The sequence below is a fragment of the Camellia sinensis genome, chromosome 3, assembly GCF_055761805.1.
Source record: "Camellia sinensis isolate YWXY chromosome 3, ASM5576180v1, whole genome shotgun sequence".
NCBI lineage: Eukaryota > Viridiplantae > Streptophyta > Magnoliopsida > Ericales > Theaceae > Camellia > Camellia sinensis.
In genome coordinates, this window is record NC_138963.1 from 222,423,503 (window position 1) to 222,433,427 (window position 9,925).

The 9,925-nt window shown below is 32.2% G+C and overlaps 1 pseudogene across 1 annotated transcript; it reads right to left on the reverse strand.

Annotated features, from left to right (window-relative positions):
* Positions 1 to 7,441: 7,441 nt before the first annotated feature.
* On the reverse strand, positions 7,442 to 9,228 carry LOC114315200 (2-methylpropanoate--CoA ligase CCL4 pseudogene; annotated as a pseudogene). Its single transcript, XR_014362936.1, has one exon. The product of XR_014362936.1 is annotated as a 2-methylpropanoate--CoA ligase CCL4 pseudogene (transcript).
* Between the last annotated feature and the right edge of the window lie 697 nt (positions 9,229 to 9,925).

Sequence of the window (9,925 nt, forward strand, 5' to 3'; positions counted from 1 at the left end):
TATTAGTCAATTATGTGATAAAGGTTATAGAGTTATTTTTGAGAAAACTCATTGCACTATTGAAAACACCCTAGAAAACAAAACTTTATTTATAGGTTATAGACATGAGAATGTATATGTATTTGATTTGCATGATTTATCTTCTCATTTTAACATTAAATGTTTATCTGCTATAAATGATAATGGTTGTCTTTGGCATAGAAGATTAGGACATGCTCATTTTGATTTAATTTCTAAACTTTCAAAAAATGAGTTAGTCATAGGTTTACCAAAAATTATTTTTGAAAAAGATAAATTTTGTGATGCATGTCAATTTGGAAAACAAACTAGAATTTCTTTTAAATCTAAAAATATCGTTTCAACTACTAGGCCGTTTCAACTCTTGCATATTGATCTATTCGGACCATCTAGATCATTAAGTTTAGGAGGAAAATCTTATGCCCTTGTTTGTGTTGATGATTATACTAGATATACATGGGTATTATTTTTAGCACACAAAAATGAAGCTTTTTATAATTTTTCAAAACTTTGTAAAAGAATTCAAAATGAGAAAAATCTTAATATTTGTAGTATTAGAAGTGACCATGGTAGAGAATTTGAAAATGAGGATTTTATTATGTTTTGTGATGACTTAGGAATAGATCATAATTTCTCAGCCCCTAGGACTCCTCAACAAAACGGTGTGGTTGAAAGAAAAAATAGAACTCTTGAAGAAATGGCCCGTACTATGCTTTGTGAAAATAATTTGCCTAAATATTTTTTGGCGGAAGCTGTAAACACTGCATGCTATGTTATAAACCGTGCCATGATTAGACATATTCTTAAGAAAACTCCTTACGAACTTTGGAAAGATAGAAAACCTAATATTAGTCACTTACGTGCTTTTGGTTGTAAATGCTTTGTATTAAATAACAATAAAGATAACTTAGGAAAATTTGATGCTAAATCGGATGAAGCTATATTTTTTGGTTATTCTATGTCTAGTAAAGTTTATAGAGTATTCAATAAAAGAACTCTACTTGTTGAAGAATCTATGCATGTTGTTTTTGATGAATCTAACGATATTATTTCCAAGAATCTTGTAAGTAATGATATTGTAGAAAATCAACCAAGCATGGAAAGCATTTACAAAAAGGAAAATGAAGAAAATCCATTACGCGAACATGACGAAGAAATGACAATGGAGAAACTTCAAAAAATATATGCTCTTCCAGAAAATGACTCAAATCTACCTAAAGAATGAAAGTATGCTCATGGCCATCCCAAAGACCTCATCATAGGTGATGCGGCGGAATGTATAAAAACCCGTTCCTCTGTTAGAAATATTTGTGGTAACTTAGCATTTGTTTCACAAATTGAACCAAAATCATTTTTAGAAGCTGAAAATGATGAAAACTGGATTTTAGCAATGCAAGAAGAATTAAATCAATTTGAAAGAAATAAAGTTTGGTTTTTGATCCCTCGACCTAAGGATCTTCCCGTTATTAGTACAAAATGGGTTTTTCGAAATAAAATGGACGAATCTGGAGTTGTTATTAGAAATAAAGCTATATTAGTAGCTCAAGGCTATAATCAAGAAGAGAGAATTGATTTTGATGAAACTTTTGCACTAGTTGCTAGACTTGAAGCTATTAGAATGTTACTTGCTTTTGCGTGTTTTAAAGATTTTAAATTGTATCAAATGGATATTAAAAGTGCTTTTTTGAATGGGTATATTTTAGAGGAAGTCTATGTTGAACAACCTCCCGGTTTTGAAAATCATAAATACCCGGATCATGTTTTCAAACTTTCAAAAGCTTTATATGGCTTGAAACAAGCTCCTAGAGCATGGTATGAAAGATTGAGTAATTTTCTACTTGACAAAAATTTTTGTAGAGGAAAAATTGATACAACACTTTTTATAAAAATAAAAAAGGAAGATATGCTTATTGTTCAAATTTATGTTGATGATATTATTTTTGGTGCTACTAATGAAAATTTGTGCAAAGAGTTTGCTAAAGACATACAGGGTGAGTTTGAAATGAGTATGATGAGGGAATTAAATTACTTCCTTGGTCTACAAATTAAACAAACTAATGATGGAATCCATTTAAATCAAACGAAATATATCAAAGATCTACTCAAAAGGTTCGAAATGGAATCTTCAAAGCCTGCAGCAACTCCAATGAGCACATCGATAAAAATCGACAAAGATGAGCAAGGTAAACTTGTAGATGAAAAGAAATATCGAGGTATGATTGGTTCTTTACTCTATCTTACTGCAAGTAGGCCCGACATAATGTTTAGTGTTTGTATGTGTGCACGTTTTCAATTCGCACCGAAAGAGTCACATATAACCGCAGTCAAACGCATTTTCAGATATCTTGTCGGCACTCCAAATTTGGGATTATGGTATCCTAAGGGAACCACCTTTGAACTTTTTGGTTACTCAGATGCCGACTTTGCGGGATGTAGACTTCACCGAAAAAGCACTAGTGGCACTTGTCATTTTCTTGGATACTCAATCACTTCTTGGTTTTGCAAAAAACAAAACTTAGTGGCTCTGTCAACTGCTGAAGCAGAATACATTGCCGCCGCTGGGTGTTGTGCACAATTACTTTGGATGAAACAACAACTTCAAGATTTTGAATTTCACTATGATCATATTCCTATAAAATGTGACAACACAAGTGCCATTAATCTTTCAAAAAATCCTATTCAGCACTCACGCACTAAACACATTGAAATAAGGCATCATTTTCTGAGAGATCATGTACTCAAAGGTGACATTGAACTCGAATTTGTGCCTACAAGTCGTCAATTAGCTGACATTTTTACCAAGCCTCTAAATGAAGAACAATTTTGTTATATTAGAACTGAACTTGGTATGATGAATACTTTAATATAGTATTTATATTAAAAAAAAATTAAAAAAAAACAATAATAATTTAATAATAATAAATAATTAAATAAAATATTTCTAATAATAATTATAATTAAAAATAATAATAAAAAAATTATATACATATATTTTCTCTCTCTTACCGCTCCGTCTCTATCTCTCACTCGCTCTCTCCTTTACTCTCTCTTTTTCTCTTTCTCTTGCTGTCTCGCTCTCCCCTTCTTTCTCATACCCTCAGCCGACTCCATCTCCACCCTCACCATAGCCTACAACCAACTCCACCATCCATCATCCACAAAATCATTCATCACTTTCATCACTATCACCATCTACCCAAATCCCTCACCAATTTTCCAAACTCCATCACTTCTCCACCCGAAATCTGCATCACCATCTTCACCGATTCATCAAGTTCCATCACCGATCCATCAAGATCTGTGACTGATCCATCAAGATCCATTGTCGATCTACACAAATTCGCCACTGATCTACCCAATCTTTTCCATTTCTTCCGATCATCAAGGTCATCACCGATCAACATGTTAAAATTCTTGTTGCACTGTGTTATATTTTTTTACTTGTTATATGTGCTCCAAATTCTCTTGGATTTAATAATGATTGCTTCTACCTTGTCTGAAGAAATTATTTTTATTTTTATTTTCTCCTTTTATGCTAGTGCACTTGGTGTAATTGTTTATGGCCGGATCTTAATGGCCCTTGGTATTATAGATTGGTAATTTGTTTCTTCAAATTTATGTAATTTTTAGTGCATTAATTCAGAGGGAGACTCATATATTTTGAGATTAACAATCGTTATAAATATATATATATATATATATAAAGGGCGGGTGTATGTTCTGTGCATAATTTTAGGGGGAGTATATATACATATATATTTTTTTTACTCCTTATCTGCCATACTCCTTATCTGCACCAACAAACAAATTTGTTTTTTTGTGCAAAGACAGAATTAAAAAAAAAAAATAATAAAAATAAATAAATAAATAAGGAAGAAATGTTCGAAATTTTATTTCAGAAAAAGAAAATATTACTCAATTACATGTAAATTTTCAGAAGGCTTCACAGATTTTTTCTTTTTCACTTCTCTCAACAACTTTTCATGAGCCTCTTTTACATGTCTCTCTCTATTTTCGATTTCTGTGAGTCTTGGCATTATCACCGTTGCATAATAATGCACTGCATTCTCCAACTGTGCATTTTTCCTTTTTAGCTCTTTCTTCTCCTTATACATATTCACTACTTGTTGTTTTAACAAGCACACCTCATCTCTTCATTGCTGATTTTCTTGTGCTCTTGCTTGTAATTGTCGCGCCATATTGGAAACTGCAGTCATGGCCTGTGTACTAAGATCCATAGTGTTATTAATAGCATCGAAATCATTTCGATTGCCAATACCACTAGAACCCTCATTTACAGGCATAGCATGTGCCTGCGTCACTGGTACTCTCTCATTTGCCTGCATTACAAGCACCTCATGCAGGTCCGACTCATTGATAGACAAGGTAAGGAATGACATGATTACAAAAGGAGCTAAAATAAAATTTTCTCTCAAACACTTGATGATTTCGTATCTTTGCCTCTGATCTGTGTCACTTTTTATACACTCCAATGATCCATTACTCGATGCATATCTGCTATATCTGCTCAAATATTTTGTTTGTCAATATTTCCTGCGCTTGAGATGCTCTAAAATCCCCATACTGATTCCGACAAGACAGATGGCCCATTATTTTTTTTGGCCACTCAGATTATTGTATCAAATGCGCTTGTTTCTTATCTTCATCTTTATTTTGATGATGCCAAAGGGGGAGAAAAAAATATGATTTTGAAAATTATATGTGATTTTGAAAATTATATGTTGCAGGGTTATCAAATATTTTGTCAATTTTATTTTGTGTCAAATCCATACAAATATGGCCATCATCAAAAATGGGGAGATTGTTAATCATATTATTTAATTTTGATGATATCTAAAATATTATTTGTAACAATTTAGATTTTTTTAATATACATATTATTTGACACAAAATATTATCTTTTTAAATCATATTATTTAATTTTGATGATGTCTAAAATATTATTTGTAACAATTTAGATTTTTTTAATATACATATTATTTGACACAAAATATTATCATTTTAAAAATATATATATTTGTTAAATATTATAATAAAAATATTTTTAAAAACTTTACTATTCACTTTTTGAAAATTTAGGCTGATCACTATTCACTTTTTGACAAAATTAAAATAAAAATATTTTTGAAAACTTTACTATTCACTTTTTGAAAATTTAGGCTGATCACTATTCACTTTTTGACAAAATTAAAATTGATTAAAATGATTGATTGGTTGTATTATCTTGTCAAATATGAGATTAATGAGTTGTCTTCTTTTGACAAAATTAATATGGAGTGGTAGAATATATTTAGTTTAAAATCTCTACAACATATACAATATTTTAAAGAGGGCATATATTTTCAGATCCATCACAAATATTATTTAAAGAGATTTTTCTGTGTATGCAAATATTTGATCAGAACATAGATAACATTATACAATGCATATGATAGCATACATCACGGAAGAATCATATATATTAGTGTGTGGAAACATTAATTACTAGCATGTAAAAAAAAAAAAAAAAAATCATGCATGATATAATACACAAAGAAATGGTTGCAAAGTTGCATCATATTGAATTTTAATTCGCATGTTGAAGTTTGTATTTGAATGTTAAAGTTACATCTTTATAATGTGGACTTTGTAGGATTATATATTTATTTATATATATATATATATATATATTTATACTATATATATTAGTCAAAACTTACATGTTTGTGAGTTTTGTTCAAATTCGGCCACTTTGTTTGTCAAAAAGAAAAGATGCCTCATGATGACAAGTTGAAACAAAGGATGCCTCATGATGACAAGTTGAAACAAATAGATGTCATCCATGACGTCAGCAAGGAGCGTCCAACGGGTATATTTTTGTGTATAAATAGAAGTGTTGTGTGTGGAGAAAAATATTAAGAATTTGAAGAGAAAAATTTTCTGTGAGCTCCAAAATTCTGAGTATTCTGTTCTTTCACTTTCAGATCTAAGTCTAGCCTTTATTCTTACACTTTCATATCTACTTTTTGTGAGAGAATTATTGTAAAAGTGGGTTCAAGTACCACTTATTCTTATTCCTTATTTTTGTGAGAAATTTTGTAAGGGTAAGGCATTTATTGTTGAGTGAGGCTCAATAGATAAGAGTAAGTCCTGTGCCAAATCCACAAGCTTAGTGGTGTATTTATTCAATTGATAGTAAAGAAATTCTCAAGGAGGTTCCTTGGGGAGTGGACGTAGGCCTGGCGTACCGAACCACTATAAATCGCAGTGTTTGATTTTCTCTCCCTATCTCTCCTACTTTTATATTGATAATTATTATTCTGTTTTTATTTATTTATTCAAATTCTGAATATTGTTTTATTTTTAATATTGTGAAATTTTTTAATAACCCAATTCACCCCCCTCTTGGGTTGCCTAATTGGGATAACAGTTTTTAAATTTTGAATTTTGAATTTTGAAAAAAAATTTGAGTTTTGAGTTGTATTTTGAATGTTTTGGATTTATTTTTTTAAACTATTAAAAAATGTTTAAGAAAATTTTATTTTTTATTTTAAATATATAATTTTTATTTAAATATTTATTTTATTTTGTAAATATTTTAAGTTTTTTAATTTTAATATTTTAATCTCAAAACACAATTACACACTCAAATCATAACTAAACACATAACTCAAAACTGAATTCAAGAATTATTTTTAAAACCCATAGCCAAACCCATAACTTGAAATTTCACACTACTTTCAAAACTCTACACTCAAATCGTAACCAAACACTTAACAAAAAAATAAAAATATTTAAAAATATATTTATAAAATAAAATAAAAAGCAAAAAATATTTAAAATAGATTTTTAAAATTTTTTAATATTTAAAAAAATACAACTCATAAATGTATAAAATATAGTGCACATTAAAAGAAATAAATAAATAAATAAATAAATGTTTAAAATATGAAATATTTACCCTAAAAATAAGATTAAGAATTTTTTTAAATATTTTAAAAAATAAATCTAAAAAATTTCAAAATACAACTCAAAACTCTTTTTAAAACTCATAACTAAATAAATTTTCTGTTTTCAGAAATCAATTCAAAACTCATAACTCAAAACACGACTTTATATTCAAATCATGATTCTAAAAATAAATTAAAAAAACAATATAAAAAAAAATTGAATTTTTTCTTTTAAATAGAGTTTTGAAAAGAGTTTGATTTTGAATTTTGAAGAGAGTTTTGAATTGAATTTTGAGCTGTGTATTTGATGATGAGTTATAAAAATAATTTTTAAATTGACTTTTGAATTATTTATTTAGTTACGAGTATTGAAAAAAAAAATTTAAATTTTTTTTCATTGAAACTGTGAATCCAAAAGAGAGCCAAACATGGCTTAAAAAACTTTGAATTTAATTCGTAACACATATTTTTAAAGAAATAACATAAAATTTAAGTATTTATTTAAAAACCACTTAATTTGCAAAAGTTAATTTAAAAAAAAAAGGTGGATTTGATCAATAACTCTACATTCCACCGGGTGGCGATGAGCCCATGCTCTTTGCAATATCTCTGAGAGAGAACTTGTGGATCTTCCCCGTTGAGCTTCTGGGAAGTTCTTCCATAAACACCACAGTCTTGGGCACCATGTAATGTGGCAACCTAGCCCTACAAAACTCGATCACATCATTTTCCCTCACCTTCTCATCAATCCTATCCTTCAAACTTACAAAAGCACAACCAGTCTCTCCCCAGAACTCATCGGGTTTGGCAACCACCGCGGCGTCATTAACCGCCGGGTGACTATACAAAATCGATTCAACCTCAACACTACACACATTCTCGCCACCACTTATAATTACGTCCTTGGATCGATCCTTGATCTCTAAGTAACCATCTGGGTGCACCACTCCCACATCTCCAGTATATAGCCAACCATTAGCTCTCATGCATTGAGATGTCAATTCTGGGTCTTTAAAATAACCTAGCATCAGACACCCACCTCTTAAAACAATCTCTCCTAGCGTCATCCCATCTCGCTTCACGCTCATTCCCGACACGAAATCCACTACTTCCGCCTCAGTCATGCAAACTGTCCTCACGCCTTGTCTAGCCTTCATCCTCGCCTTATCTGTCGCCGGCAATGTATTCCAATTCTGTTTCCACGCGCATGACACCACCACCCCAGCCACTTCCGTCGACCCGTACCCGTGACTTACCACAAAACCCATCGATTCAACGCGGAGGAGCACCGCCGCCGGTGGTGGAGCTCCGCCAGTTAAAAAGTGGACTGGATTTTTCAAAGGTGTTGAAATAAAGTTTGATAGCATGTTTAGCACCACGGGTGCACCACACATATGTGTTACATTGTATCTATTTATCAAATGGTAGACGAGTGCCACGTCGAATTTTCGTAGACAGATGTTGGTCCCACCAACGGCTGCCATTCCCCAAGAGAAGCTCCAACCGTTGGAATGAAACAATGGTAGGGTCCACAGGTAAACGGGTTGTTTTTGCATTGCCCAATCGATTAAAGAATCGACTGTGATGATGAAAATCGAACGGTGGGAATGGACCACACCCTTGGGAGATGAGGTTGTGCCGGATGTATAGTTTAAGACCATTGGGTCCCACTCGTTTTCAGGTCGGACCCACTTGAACTCCGGATCACCCCTGTTTACCAAATCCTCGTAACCAATGTCCACAGCCGTTGATGATGATAGATTAAAAGAGACCTCATCGTCCGTGATGAGGACGAGAAGAGGGTGTTGGGCTTCGGATGGCAACAATGTGATCGCTTGGATGACAAGAGATTTCATTTGTGAATCTACGAATACGAGTTTTGATTCGCTGTGATTGAGGAGCACTGATATCATACGGGCATCAAGGCGTGTGTTAACGGTGTTAAGAATTGCACCGGTCATGGGGACAGCAAATTGTAGCTCGTACATGGCGGGTATGTTGGGGGCCACGACGGACACCACCTGGCCCCTCCCGATGCCAAGTGATGCAATGGAAGAAGCCAGTCGGATGCATCGACAGTTAGTCTGTGACCACGTGTAAGTGGTGGTGTTGTACACAATGGAAGGGCAGTCACCGTAAATTGTAGCTGCTCTTTCGAGAAATGTTAGAGGAGTGAGAGGACATGAATTAGCAGGGCTTGGTTTTAGTAGATCCATTTAGAGTCACATACACAAGAAGCTTATGAAGGTTTGATGTCTGATGTATGGTTTCTCCTCTAAATTCTAATTGTATCAATGTGCTCAGAGTTATTAATAGAATTAATAACCATGTGGTTTCTTTTTTGGTGATTAGAATTGACTCAGAATTAATAACCTAATTTACATTAAAAAAACATATTTAATGAGGTCTTTAATAAAATGACCATAAAAGGAAGTCGAAAACAGTTTCATTTACTACTATAAACTTTATTATAACCTAAAAAACTTGATTCGTTAATGAAAAATATTAACAATTGTTGTGAGATTTGTGCGATGGATGTTTTGAAAATAATAAAAAAATTAATTTTTTTTTTTTTAAAAGCGTGAAAAGTGCCTTGGGGTTTCACACTTTTCTTAGTAGAATAGAGTGGGATGAAATTTTGAAAATTGAAAGAGAACACACTTTAATAATATAATAAGAACAATAAGAAAGTTTTCGTAAAATTGTTTTGGTTATATAACATAGCTCCATTTGAAATTGTGAGCCCCTATGGGTCTGCGCGGTACGAAGCCCACTTTTTCTAATTGTAGAATAATGTTTGGATTTGCTCCAGTTGTGCAAGATAATTATTGGGCCAGAGCTATACTTGGGTTAAAGCACCACTGCCCTTAAACAAATTAGGATTTTGGCACTATTGTGGGTTGGGCTGGTCAAAAGTCAAAAGTCAAAATATCAAAATTGCTTCTGGGCAAACCCAT